General features: G+C 45.2%; 1 long non-coding RNA gene across 2 annotated transcripts; it reads left to right on the top strand.

The window, feature by feature from the left end:
• The first annotated feature begins 10,102 nt into the window (after window positions 1–10,102).
• Window positions 10,103–11,856, top strand: LOC144753964 (uncharacterized). 2 transcript variants are annotated; one of them, XR_013594616.1, is made up of 6 exons: window positions 10,103–10,225; window positions 10,529–10,609; window positions 10,734–10,814; window positions 10,946–11,064; window positions 11,179–11,257; window positions 11,602–11,856. It is a non-coding gene; the product is annotated as an uncharacterized LOC144753964 (long non-coding RNA). The 2 variants fall into 2 exon arrangements; XR_013594615.1 differs by having other exon boundaries at window positions 10,734–10,831.
• Window positions 11,857–14,092: the final 2,236 nt, after the last annotated feature.

Raw genomic sequence — 14,092 nt, 5'->3', positions numbered from 1 at the left:
TCGCAAAATCCCTCATCTTGCCTCTAGGTAAACATGCGCGCCCACAGGCCCCGACATTGGGTCACCTCAGCGGCCTACTGGTGGTCGACCGGGTACCATACCTAGGCATCACCCTGACTCCCTCAACTGACCTCACGGTCTCCACTAATTACGCAGCTCTTGTCACCCGGATCCGCTCAGACCTGGCTAGATGGTCCAAACAACCTCTTTCTCTGCTGGGGAGAGTGGCGGCTATAAAAATGTCAGTCCTGCCGCGGATTTTATATTTATTTCAAACGATTCCCATTGTGCCTCCTGCGGGCACGTTGAAAACCTTACAAGAATTACTGTCTGGCTTTATTTGGGAGGGGAGGAGAGCCCGACTTCACAAATCGCTCGCATACAAGAGCATGGATGAGGGCGGTCTCGGAATCCCGGACTTGACGCGGTACTTCCAGGCATCCCAACTCCGATACCTGGTGGAGTGGTACAGGCCTGAATCAGAAAAGAGATGGCTTTTCCAAGATAGAGCTATGGCTCAGACGCCGCTGTGGCGGATTCCATTCCTGGCCAAACGCCACAGGCCCAGTTATATGTCACGGTCCCCGATCACTCGCACGACCCTGCAGGTGTGGAACCGGGTAGCGCTCAAATGCGGACTGACTACTTTCCCTTCCCCTTTCACTCCCCTTCTGGACAACCCTGACTTCCCCCCAGGTGAGGGCCCAGGTGCATTTTCTCAATGGCGGGGCTCGGCGTGCCGAGCTGCGGGACATCTTTTTGACATGAACGGATTCCTTTCTTTCGACGACATTAAACAAGGATACGGGATAGAACACCCCCACTTCTTCCAATACCTCCAGCTCCGACACTGGCTCACAGACCCGAACGTCATTGCCCTGGTGGGACGCCCCATGACGGACTTCGAGAGGTGGCTGCTTACTAAGTCCACAGATAAGCGCCTCGTCTCCGAACTCTATAAAATGCTTGCCCCTTCACCCTCTCAGGCTAAATCACCTGGTCAAAGGCGCTGGGAGGCTGAACTTGGGAGGACCTTGTCATCCAAAGAATGGGGATACATCTACCATAGAGCCTCACACACTACACGAAACACCAAAGCAAGGGAAACTGCAGTCAAACTCGCCATATATTGGCACCTTACCCCGGTCCGATTACACCAGGGAAACCCGGGGCGCAGCGACCTTTGCTGGAGAGGGTGCGGGGAACGTGGTACCTTGACTCACATCCTCTGGGGGTGCCCCGAGCTGGGAGATTTTTGGAAACAGGTCCTAGATGACATAGACTCCACTTTCGAGACTGAAGTCCCGAGATTCCCAGCATACACCGTGTTGGGTCTGCCCAATGCTTTAATGTTTCCCCTCAAATCACTACGCGGCCGGCAGATGGGCGTTGCTATGCAGGCAGCCACACAGCACATCTTGTCACTATGGGGCACTACAACCAAACCTACGCACACGGGATGGCTCCACAAACTGTGGTTCACCCTTGGGATGGAGCGTATCCATGCCACTCTCACCAGCTCCACAGACGCCTTTCGCAAGACATGGCTCCCCTTGCTGACCCTCTTATCCAAGGAGTTCAATGAAATCACCTGCCCCAGGTATCTTAGGATTTTACGTCTCACTGACACCACCGGTGACTCCCGGTGACTCTACTAATTATGGCCTCGTCTTGCTCCCGCGACTCCATGCAGGTGTCACTGACCTTCGTGGGCACACTGGTCGGGGCGGGGGGAGGGGGGTTTTTGTGGGGGAGGGGGGGGGGGGGTTTGGTTCGTGTTTTCTTCCTTATGTCGATCTTTTGTTCTTCCATGCGTGACATTGCATCGCTACTTGGGCGTACCTTCCTTGCTCCATCTGATACACAAGGGAAGACATGCTTGTCTGTCCCGCCCGCACTGTACGCTCTGAGTTTACTTCTCTCACAAGAACTGTCTTATTATATGCCTGTTACGAATTTCAATAAAAACACTTTTGAAACTAAAAGAGTGAAACAGAAATTGAGAGCAATGAACCTGCAGTATATGCTTCTCTAACCCACTAAACTGAAGGTTACCTATGAAGACCATACCCTTTTTTTCACCACCCTGGAGGCCGCGTGGGATTGGCTGAAGGTGCGGGCGAGGGGAGTTCCCTGGCCCAGTGGCATATGGCTGCACATAACTGGTACAAGGCAGATACAGAAGGCTGGCAGACAAGGTAGGCAGGGCAGACGTGGCTCCCTTTCGACCCGAGTGGTGGTGCACCATGATGGTTCCCTGGATTTGGAGCGGCCCGATTTAGACAGCGAGGGACAGCGACTGCTTAAAGAGGACCCATTGCTGCTGCAGGGTAAACATGAAGTTGTGAGAGCCCTAGTGGAGGAAGTAACTGCCTCTAGCTCTGACACTAGTATGGGGGATGTGGTGAAGAAGACCCCTCTACCTGAGGACCCCTCTACCTGAGGACCCTTGAATAGATGAAGCAGCAGTGAGTCACATGTGTCTGTTATTAATTGCTGACTGAAGGTTATAAGCCAGACTCTGGTAAGAGAGAGCCCAGACGGGTGATATATAGTGGAGCGTTGATGACCGGAATTCCGGATTACATATGGTGCGAATGCGATAGGCATTGTTGTGAAACAGTTGGGTGGCACTTCTTCCTTTCACTTTTTCTCATTGTTTCTTCCCCATTATCATCCTCCCCCTCCTATTCAATCAATCAATCAGGAGGTTTATAAAGCGTGCCACTCACCTGTGGGGGTCTCAAGGCGCTGAGGGGTGGGGGTATGTGCAGCTCTGGATCATTTGAAGAGCCAGGTCTTGAGGTCCCTCCTGAACGTGTGCAGGGTCGGGGAGCGTCTGATGTTCACAGGGAGCTTGTTCCAGGTCTTGGCTGCGATGTGGGAGAAGGCCCTCCTGCCTGTTCTTCTTCTCTTCTTTATTTTTTTCTATAAGTTGCTTTGTTGTGTGACAGTGGTACAAAAGGGGGTGGTGATGGACGGAGCATCTGAACCAATCAAACACTCACACCCAGCCAGCAGATCTGGGTTTAATCCATCACCGTTCTTTAGCCCACTCTGCCACCCCAGTTCAGACATGGCCATATGCAAATCAGTCTGACCCTGTGCCTCATGGGAACAGTCCAGCCCGAACAGCCAAGCCATGCCTTCCCTGGACCGGAAACAAGCTTCCGAGGACCGGTTTCTGGCATTTCAGCCGTCTTCAGCCCGGCTTGCTTGAATTCAGTGGCAAAGTGAGCAAGGGACTCACGTCTGAGCATACCCTGCCAACTTATGGCGAAGAAAGTGGTACAAAAGGGGGTGGTGATGGATGGAGCATCTGAACCAATCAAACACTCACACCCATTCAACAGATCTGGGTTTAATCCATCACCGTTCTTTAGCCCACTCTGCCACCCCAGTTCAGACATGGCGATATGCAAATCAGTCTGACCCTGTGCCTCATGGGATCAGCCAAGCCACGCCTTCCCTGGACCGGAAACAAGCTTCCGAGGACCGGTTTCTGGCATTTCAGCCGTCTTCAGCCCGGCTTGCTTGATTCCAGTGGCAAAGTGAGCAAGGGACTCACGTCTGAGCATACCCTGCCAACTTATGGCGAAGAAAGTGGTACAAAAGGGGGTGGTGATGGACGGAGCATCTGAACCAATCAAACACTCACACCCAGTCAACAGATTTAGGTTTAATCCATCACCGTTCTTTAGCCCACTCTGCCACCCCAGTTCAGACATTGCCATATGCAAATCAGTCTGACCCTGTGCCTCATGGGAACAGTCCAGCCCGAACAGCCAAGCCATGCCTTCCCTGGACCGGAAACAAGCTTCCGAGGACCGGTTTCTGGCATTTCAGCTGTCTTCAGCCCGGCTTGCTTGAATCCAGTGGCAAAGTGAGCAAGGGACTCACGTCTGAGCATACCCTGCCAACTTATGGCAAAGAAAGTGGTACAAAAGGGGGTGGTGATGGATGGAGCATCTGAACCAATCAAACACTCACACCCAGTCAACAGATCTGGGTTTAAACCATCACCGTTCTTTAGCCCACTCTGCCACCGCAGTTCAGACTTGGCGATATGCAAATCAGTCTGACCCTGTGCCTCATGGGAACAGCCAAGCCACGCCTTCCCTGGACCGGAAACAAGCTTCCGAGGACCAGTTTCCGGCATTTCAGCCGTCTTCAGCCCGGCTTGCTTGATTCCAGTGGCAAAGTGAGCAAGGGACTCACGTCTGAGCATACCCTGCCAACTTATGGCGAAGAAAGTGGTACAAAAGGGGGTGGTGATGGACGGAGCATCTGAACCAATCAAACACTCACACCCAGTCAACAGATTTAGGTTTAATCCATCACCGTTCTTTAGCCCACTCTGCCACCCCAGTTCAGACATGGCCATATGCAAATCAGTCTGACCCTGTGCCTCATGGGAACAGTCCAGCCCGAACTGCCAAGCCATGCCTTCCCTGGACCGGAAACCAGCTTCCGAGGACCGGGTTCTGGCATTTCAGCTGTCTTCAGCCCGGCTTGCTTGAATCCAGTGGCAAAGTGAGCAAGGGACTCACGTCTGAGCATACCCTGCCAGCTTATGGCGAAGAAAGTGGTACAAAAGGGGGTGGTGATGGACGGAGCATCTGAACCAATCAAACACTCACACCCAGTCAACAGATTTGGGTTTAATCCATCACCGTTCTTTAGCCCACTCTGCCACCCCAGTTCAGACATGGCCATATGCAAATCAGTCTGACCCTGTGCCTCATGGGAACAGTCCAGCCCGAACTGCCAACCCATGCCTTCCATGGACCGGAAACAAGCTTCCGAGGACCGGTTTCTGGCATTTCAGCCGTCTTCAGCCCGGCTTGCTTGAATCCAGTGGCAAAGTAAGCAAGGGACTCACGTCTGAGCATACCCTGCCAATTTATGGCAAAGAAAGTGGTACAAAAGGGGGTGGTGATGGACGGAGCATCTGAACCAATCAAACACTCACACCCAGTCAACAGATCTGGGTTTAATCCATCACTGTTCTTTAGCCCACTCTGCCACCCCAGTTCAGACATGGCCATATGCAAATCAATCTCACCCTGTGCCTCATATGAACAGTCCAGCCCGAACTGCCAAGCCATGCCTTCCCTGGACCAGAAACAAGCTTCCGAGGACCGGTTTCTGGCATTTCAGCCGTCTTCAGCCCGGCTTGCTTGAATCCAGTGGCAAAGTGAGCAAGGGACTCACTTCTGAGCATACCCTGCCAACTTATGGCGAACAAAGTGGTACAAAAGGGGGTGGTGATGGACGAAGCATCTGAACCAATCAGACACTCACACCCAGTCAACAGATCTGGGTTTAATCCATCACCGTTCTTTAGCCCATTCTGCCACCCCAGTTCAGACATGGCCATATGCAAATCAGTCTGACCCTGTGCCTCATGGGAACAGTCCAGCCCGAACTGCCAAGCCATGCCTTCCCTGGACCGGAAACAAGCTTCCGAGGACCGGTTTATGGCATTTCAGCCGTCTTCAGCGCGGCTTGCTTGAGTCCAGTGGCAAAGTGAGCAAGGGACTCACGTCTGAGCATACCCTGCCAACTTATGGCGAACAAAGTGGTACAAAAGGGGGTGGTGATGGACGGAGCATCTGAACCAATCAAACACTCACACCCAGTCAACAGATCTGGGTTTAATCCATCACCGTTCTTTAGCCCACTCTGCCACCCCAGTTCAGACATGGCCATATGCAAATCAGTCTGACCCTGTGCCTCATGGGAACAGTCCAGCCCGAACTGCCAAGCCATGCCTTCCCTGGACCGGAAACAAGCTTCAGAGGACAGGTTTCTGGCATTTCAACCGTCTTCAGCCCGGCTTGCTTGAGTCCAGTGGCAAAGTGAGCAAGGGACTCACGTCTGAGCATACCCTGCCAACTTATGGCAAACAAAGTGGTTCAAAAGGGGGTGGTGATGGACGGAGCATTTGAACCAATCAAACACTCACACCCAGTCAACAGATCTGGGTTTAATCCATCACCGTTCGTTAGCCCACTCTGCCACCCCAGTTCAGACATGGCCATATGCAAATCAGTCTGACCCTGTGCCACATTGTTGTGTGACAGGGCATGTCAGGTATATGAATGAGTGCGTACTTGCATGTGTGTAGTGGCTACGGGTGGGAGGGTGTGACCAGGGCTCAATACAGTGTGGCATCCGCTGGCACATCCTCACAGCCTGACAATGTGATTTTCAGACTGAGTTGTGTATGAGAGTGGGTCACCTGGTGGTGACAGGTATTGGTTGTGGTTCGATTTCGATACTGCACACTGTTCATCCTCTGCCATTGTTGGGTGCAAAGCGATAGCAGATGTGTGCTGTTTGGAGTTGGGGTGGGATTTGAGGGCGTCGGCGATGATTGGGGAGTCACACATTTTTGTCGATTATCCATAGGGTGAGGGGTTTCATTTATTGTTCAGTTCATAAAACTTTTATTCGGTTACATCTTTGCGAAACCATAAAAAGTACAAAGAATAAAACACTACAGTGCATAAAAATCACAGTGTCGAAGTACTTTTAAAAACAATTGTTACTTAAATCCATTACTAACAGTAATTCATTGGCAGACTAAATAAATTATTTATAACAAAAAAAAAAAAAAATGGATCACTCAAAATTACAGCGAATTTTTAAACATGATTTTAGAAAACAAGCTACACACTTTGCAGTGTATTGAGAGTCCAAAAGCTGCAGAGCCAGATAAGCGGGCCGACTAGATCTCAGGCCCATTTTGCGCAGTAGGGGAATAATCCAGCGCTTACGAGAGAGCTCATAGTATCTACAAAACAGTATTACATGCATCGTTGACTGTGCCGATATGCCATCACAAGGGCACTTCGTTGGGTTACGTGACCAGTCCTGCTGTTTTGGGAATGAAACTAGGCGAAAGAAAGAATTGAATCGAAACCTTGTCAATACGTATTTTTCATAAGTACTTAAATAGAATGTTAGGTATGGTTGAATACCCGGAGCAGTCTGGACTGATAGGATCTGTGCGTTTGAAGGTTTGCTTATTTCTTGAGAAAGACGTAGTTCCCTAAGATGGGTTAAACATAGTTTTTTCAGGTCTTTCCTGGTAATGTCCGTCATCATGGAAGGTTCTAGAAAATAAGAAATACGATCCAAATCCTTAAAAAAATTGCACACGTACAGAAGCCATGGGATTTTACTCCAATTTGCCAAGGCCAAACAATCGGTTATCAGTGAGCGGGTTAGATGGCACTGTGTTTTGGTCCAGATACGATGCCACAACAAGATCGGCTGGCATCTGATATTATCTATTAGGTAATCAATACCCAGCTTGATGTGGCAACCGTATGTTGGAGCACTTTGAGGTACTGCCAGTAAATATTTAACAAACCCATTCTCAACAGTTTGAAGGGTGTCAATGGGAGCGTAACCCCAAACCCCTGCACCGTAGGTTGCTACGCTATGACACTTTGCGTGGTAAATTTTTAGCAACTCCACTGGAGCGGGCTTACCCAATTTCCTCGAAAAGGAAACTAGAGCTGTGGTCGCTCTCTGAAAAAGTAACTTTTTGCTAACCAGGGCTTGATTCCAGCATAATCTATTGTCCACTAGAATTCCTAAGTAGGGATACTCCCTGGTACGCTCCAACCTAACATTATCGATGAAAACTGGTTTTAGTTTCTTCGCCCTGGGACCAATATGCATGACATAGGTTTTATTTTTATTCACTTTTAGGCCCAAGGAGAGCATAAATTGACAATATTTATTTAGCTGGCTTTGCAGCTGATTTAGCGTTCTAGCTAAAATTACGGAATCATCCGCGTATAATAACGTGGGAATAGGGCGGTGATTAATAGATGGAAGGTCCTGGCTCCCTTCAAGCATGGCCACTTCCATCCCGTTTGCATATAGGTTAAATAAAAAGGGAGCCAGGACGCAGCCCTGTCTAACGCCTTTATTAACGGCAAAAGATGGAGATAGTTCTCCACCAATCCCGTATCTGACGCATGCAGTGGCGTCTGAATAAAGTTCGCGAAGGAATTGGATAAGAGGTGGGTCAACCCCTAGTTCACCGAGAATAGACCACAGCCTTGAGTGGATGACGCAGTCAAAGGCTGCGCTGAGGTCTACATAGACTAAGTACAGATTGCCACTTTTGGCCCCTACATATTTGCCGATCAAAAGGGCTAGGTTCAATGCCTGCTCCACAGTCCCAAGTCCTTCCTGGAAGCCATATTGCAGATCGGTCAAGATGTTATTCGTAGACGCCCAATCCTGGAGACGCTCCAAGATCAGCCGACCTGCAACTTTCCCCAAGGAGTCCAGGAGGGAGATGGGCCTGTAACAGGCCGGGTGGTTACGCTCGCCCTTCTTAAAAATTGGAAGCAAGATGGAGGTGGACCAGGAGTCTATTAGACCAATTTTTGTGACTGCTGCCATGACCTGGGTGACAAGGGGTGACCAGAGTTCCGGGCTATGTGCAAAGATATCTAGTGGAACCCCGTCCGGGCCGGGGGCCTTTCCGGTTTTGGAGGATGACAACGCGTTAATGACCTCCTTGTGATCGAAGAGAAGGTCAATAGGAAATATCTGGTCCCCGGAACGGTCACCTGCCACGTGAACCTCAATGCCAGTATCCACAGGGAGTTTTATAAAAATAACATATCCTAGGCAACTAATAGGTCCTATATGGATAATAATTGCTATAGTGACACAAATACTTGTAGCCTTCCACAAATAGCCCTCATGTAGTGCACTTCAAATACATGTACTGACAATAGACAACAAATTGATATTTATAATTCATTTATTAAAAGTATAAAATTTATTCAATCAAGGTTCAAACATAATAAAAAAGATTGTATTAGAAATTATTTATCCAAACGATCATATTTCAAAATGGCAATCTTGTCAGTTTATATACATAGTTTTTAAAAAAAAAGATATTTAACAATACAACAATTCAAACAAGTGGTGTTAGCGATCTGTCTCTACGCGCGTTTCGGCGTATTCACGCCTTCTTCTGGAGAACCACTCGACTTTTCTAAAAAAGAACAAAATGTATGGATAACTCTGTTACAAATTTATGTTTACAGTTATTTGTGCACTACATTTACAATCTATCGGCTACATTTCTGAATTTTTTAAGGCACATCGCTAAGGCTGTTGGCTGTTGTGGATCATATTTCAGTTTCTATTCCATGTATATTCATTTAAATCTCTAAACTTCATTATCACGATAGATAACTGATTATATACCCAGTGAGATATTACCTTGAGATGACTATTAGGGTTTCTGTAACCATATCAGGTTAGTGTCAGGCGTTTTTATAGCTAAATTTATCTATGGGTAGTTTTTGATATCTTTATATTATTTAGAATTCTTACCCCAGATACTTCTGTCGATCGATCAGGTTAGCACTAGGTTCTGGTTCTTTACACAGGTATATGGTGTAGCTGTTGTATCCTTTAGTGGGAACAATTACAGAGAGAGTGGGGATAAGGTATGGTACCCAGCAGATACATATGACTGCTTCTAATTTTAGTAGTTGTGTATTCCACCTTAACATCACAGGATTACCTTATCTGTGGGAGAACGCAATCAAATATAACACCTAAATAGGGAACCTGTGCTAACTCAAACAACTCACTTTATGAATTAAAGAAAGGAGAAAGTGAGTTTAAATAGATAACAATTTAGTTACACAAATATTTCTTTTTGATGCCAAATAACAAAGGATGCGAAATAAAAATTGGCTGCAATTATTGGTATAAATTAAACTAATTCTAACATCAAAGGAGAGGAATGGCACTCTGTCATTAATAATAAAATAAAATATCTTGTCTAAAAATACCAATATAGAGTGATAAGATCTCACAATATAGTAATCATCTGAATAAAGAATAAAGGAATTAATATATACTTTAGGTCCAAGCTGAATCGGGACCAAAGTAACAAATAGACAGCCCTATTATCTTCAAACTCGCTGAGAAACACCGTCCAATATGGCGACCGCGATAGTCCATCGTTGATTTCGATGGCACAACAGCGATCGAAATTGCAATTGACTACTAAGAGCCACCGTAACCTTCCAACGTCACCACAAACTAGGCGGAAATACTAATCAATTAAAGACTGGCGCTACTTAGCCAAACTATAAAAAGAACAAGTTTAGAAGACAGCACAATACCGCCACAGACCCCCACGTGAGGCCGCGCAAGAATACTTCTGCAGGTAAGAGACCAAGTAGCGTGTTGAGAGCAGGTTCGTAATAATAGAGACAGTAACGTAAAATATAGATGAGGCAATACCTTATGGACGCCTCCGGTAGTTCTATCTCCGGTAATCATCAAAATTAAAATGTACCCTCTAACTTAGAAACCGGAATAGCGGGCAGGGACTAGTATAGCATGCTCAGTCAAAGATATGTAATTGCAATGCTTAGGATTAGAGAAACCATGCAGTGCGCAGAATGCCCAGCTTCATGAATGGGGCGTTCGAACTCACAGCGTGTGCATCTTATCTTTCCCACTCTAGAAACAAATCGAGGATTAGGAGGTCATCCAAGCCCCTTTCCGTCGAACACCTTTGGGAATATAAAACCACTCTATCACAAAGGTAATACTACAAAATGAATCGAGTGATATAACACACAAATGAAGTAAAATTCAATTAATAAGTGTGTTGACTGCTCAAACTGATTTGAACACTCAAGCCTTATCTTATTTTTGTGTTTCCATAGGACCCATTTTATCTAGTGCTATGAAGTATTTGTTTTAATTTTATGAAAATTGAATGCAGAAGCCATATCATCTACTATAAGGTATCATCTAAAAATTGGTTAGTGAAACATATATATTCCCTTATCCTAAGTATGGGGCACAGTCAATTGTAATTTGATGCTGAAGAAGTAATTGCAAAATATATTAAACTTAAATATATTTTACCTTGCAGTGCATATTTCTTTAAATAATACTGCACAACGCTACCTAAATAGACTAATCGTACCGCATCTGGCGAATATAGGAATATCAAGAAATATAATCCAGAGTGGCGCAAGCGCCACAGATAAGGTAATCCTGTGATGTTAAGGTGGAATACACAACTACTAAAATTAGAAGCAGTCATATGTATCTGCTGGGTACCATACCTTATCCCCACTCTCTCTGTAATTGTTCCCACTAAAGGATACAACAGCTACACCATATACCTGTGTAAAGAACCAGAACCTAGTGCTAACCTGATCGATCGACAGAAGTATCTGGGGTAAGAATTCTAAATAATATAAAGATATCAAAAACTACCCATAGATAAATTTAGCTATAAAAACGCCTGACACTAACCTGATATGGTTACAGAAACCCTAATAGTCATCTCAAGGTAATATCTCACTGGGTATATAATCAGTTATCTATCGTGATAATGAAGTTTAGAGATTTAAATGAATATACATGGAATAGAAACTGAAATATGATCCACAACAGCCAACAGCCTTAGCGATGTGCCTTAAAAAATTCAGAAATGTAGCCGATAGATTGTAAATGTAGTGCACAAATAACTGTAAACATAAATTTGTAACAGAGTTATCCATACATTTTGTTCTTTTTTAGAAAAGTCGAGTGGTTCTCCAGAAGAAGGCGTGAATACGCCGAAACGCGCGTAGAGACAGATGGCTAACACCACTTGTTTGAATTGTTGTATTGTTAAATATCTTTTTTTTTAAAAACTATGTATATAAACTGACAAGATTGCCATTTTGAAATATGATCGTTTGGATAAATAATTTCTAATACAATCTTTTTTATTATGTTTGAACCTTGATTGAATAAATTTTATACTTTTAATAAATGAATTATAAATATCAATTTGTTGTCTATTGTCAGTACATGTATTTGAAGTGCACTACATGAGGGTTATTTGTGGAAGGCTACAAGTATTTGTGTCACTATAGCAATTATTATCCATATAGGACCTATTAGTTGCCTAGGATATGTTATTTTTATAAAATTGTTGCCCTGAGCTAGGAACTATCTAGCTTTATCAGGGGGTCCCTTGTTGTCATATACAGTATCCACAGGGAGTCCACCAAATATCTTTGAAAAGTGGGCTACCCACTCATCAGCCGTCACTGCAACATCAAGATGTCGTGAGGATGAAGCATCTACCAGAAAGGGTGATTTTACTGTACGCCAGAACAGGGAACTGTCTTTTGATAAGCAGCTTGCATGTAATTGGGCCCACAAGTTCTTCTTGATTTCTTTCCTACGGTTAAGCTGTGCTAGATTATAAACATTTCTTAATTTGGTAATTTCAGTTCGGTCTCTGACTGGGTTGTGAAGAGCTGTTTTTAAGTTAGTTAAGGCTTTGCGGCAATTTGAGTTGAACCAGCCTTTAGTTAGTGGTTTTCTGGACTTTTGGTTACAAGACAACTCCTCCCGTATGATTCTAATAATTTCCAGAAAGCTGATTATGATCAGCTGGGGTGAGGAGTCTAATGCTAAGCAATTATTCACCCATGGGAGGGCTCTGGATACCACTTTACTGGTAATTGCTACTGGGTCAATTTTGGACCATTTTACAGAAAAAACGTTTACTTTGTCCATGGACAATAATTGTTGGTTCAGTAAACTTGGCCTGGTTAATTGAAGCGAAACATTTTTAATTAACAGAGTAACACTGTTGGGAAAATGGTCACTGCTAATATCTCAGCCTGTTTTGAAGGTTACCAGTTGACCCTTTATAATCTGGGAGCATAAAATGTAATCGATGACACTTGACAGACCCCTACCATGGAACGTTGGCAAGAAAACAGCGGGGGATCTACAAGGTCATTCGCAAAGTCCATCTCTAATGAAAATAGACACTCGTTTAAACAATTACCTAACTTCGTGTGCATAAAGTGTGTCAAAGAAGATCCATTTTCATCCAGGAGACCACAGTTGCCATTCTTGTAATTATTACATAATTAAATATTAAAATCCCCCCCATATCACATAGGAGGCTGAAGAAATGTACTTATTCCGCTGTTCATTTAAAAAAGATGTAATTTCGTTTAAAATTTTAACACAATCAGTTATATGGAGATTGTTATAAAAATTAACCAAAAAGTACGTCATACATTTATTAAATGAAGCCCTTAGGATTTGATAATTCTCACCAGACATCAAAACAGTTATATCCATGGGTGGCAAGTTGTTTGCAGCATATACTGCAAGACCTCCCTTAGATCTACCAAAAGTTCTAGGACTAGCAGGGACATAGAACCTTTTAAAACCTAGCAGGTGTATAGGCTCAATGGCCCAGGTTTCCTGCAGGCATAATATCTGGTGTGCGCTAACTGTATCTAACCAAGCTTTGAGGTTAATTTTGGAGCGGAGACCTGCAACGTTCCAAAAAAGAACAGAGAAAGTTAGGTAGGGGTTTGGCAGGTCATTAGTTTCATGAGGAACGTTGGGAACGTTTGTGCCTATCGAGGGGTACACTTCTGACACCAGAACATTTAATTGTATTTTAGGGGGTTCGTCAGGGATTATAAAACTATCGTGGACCAAACCTACTTCTAGTGGTCTTAAGATGTCTACCTCCCCCTCGCTAACAGGTGTCTCAATCTCAACAGCTAAAGTCTCTGGTAAATCAACGATTTTATCTGGAGGGGAATTGGCTGTTGTTGTTTTTAATGCCATTATCCTGGCAGGCAATACGATGTCTGTGGAGGTCGTGGGGCTAACAAATGGTTGTGAAGATTTGGACCTAAGAAATATTGGGCCCGGGCTGCCTTGACCAGTACGCGATAGTGGTCAATCCACCATTTCTAAACAATTAAATCTATTTGCGACTGGTATACCTCTCCATCCTACGAAGGGAGCTATGTCTCTACCTCCGTTACCTGACCAGTCGACTCATTCCCTTCTCCTATCCCAGTTTCCTACTTGAGTCCAGTTCCATTCTGGGCCTTCGTTATAACTAATTGTTGGGGGGTAGAAGGAGGAGAGTCTTTTTGTGTCTATCCCATCATTCTTTACCGGCATACCCCACGAGCAAATATAATCGGCTGTGTGTGGGTCATCAAAATTGACTATGACGCAGTACCCCTGAGTTCTT

The sequence above is a fragment of the Lissotriton helveticus genome, chromosome 5_1 (assembly GCF_964261635.1).
Source record: "Lissotriton helveticus chromosome 5_1, aLisHel1.1, whole genome shotgun sequence".
Lineage (NCBI taxonomy): Eukaryota > Metazoa > Chordata > Amphibia > Caudata > Salamandridae > Lissotriton > Lissotriton helveticus.
The sequence above is the reverse complement of the archived record's forward strand: the minus strand, read 5'-3'. Positions and strand labels throughout refer to the sequence as shown.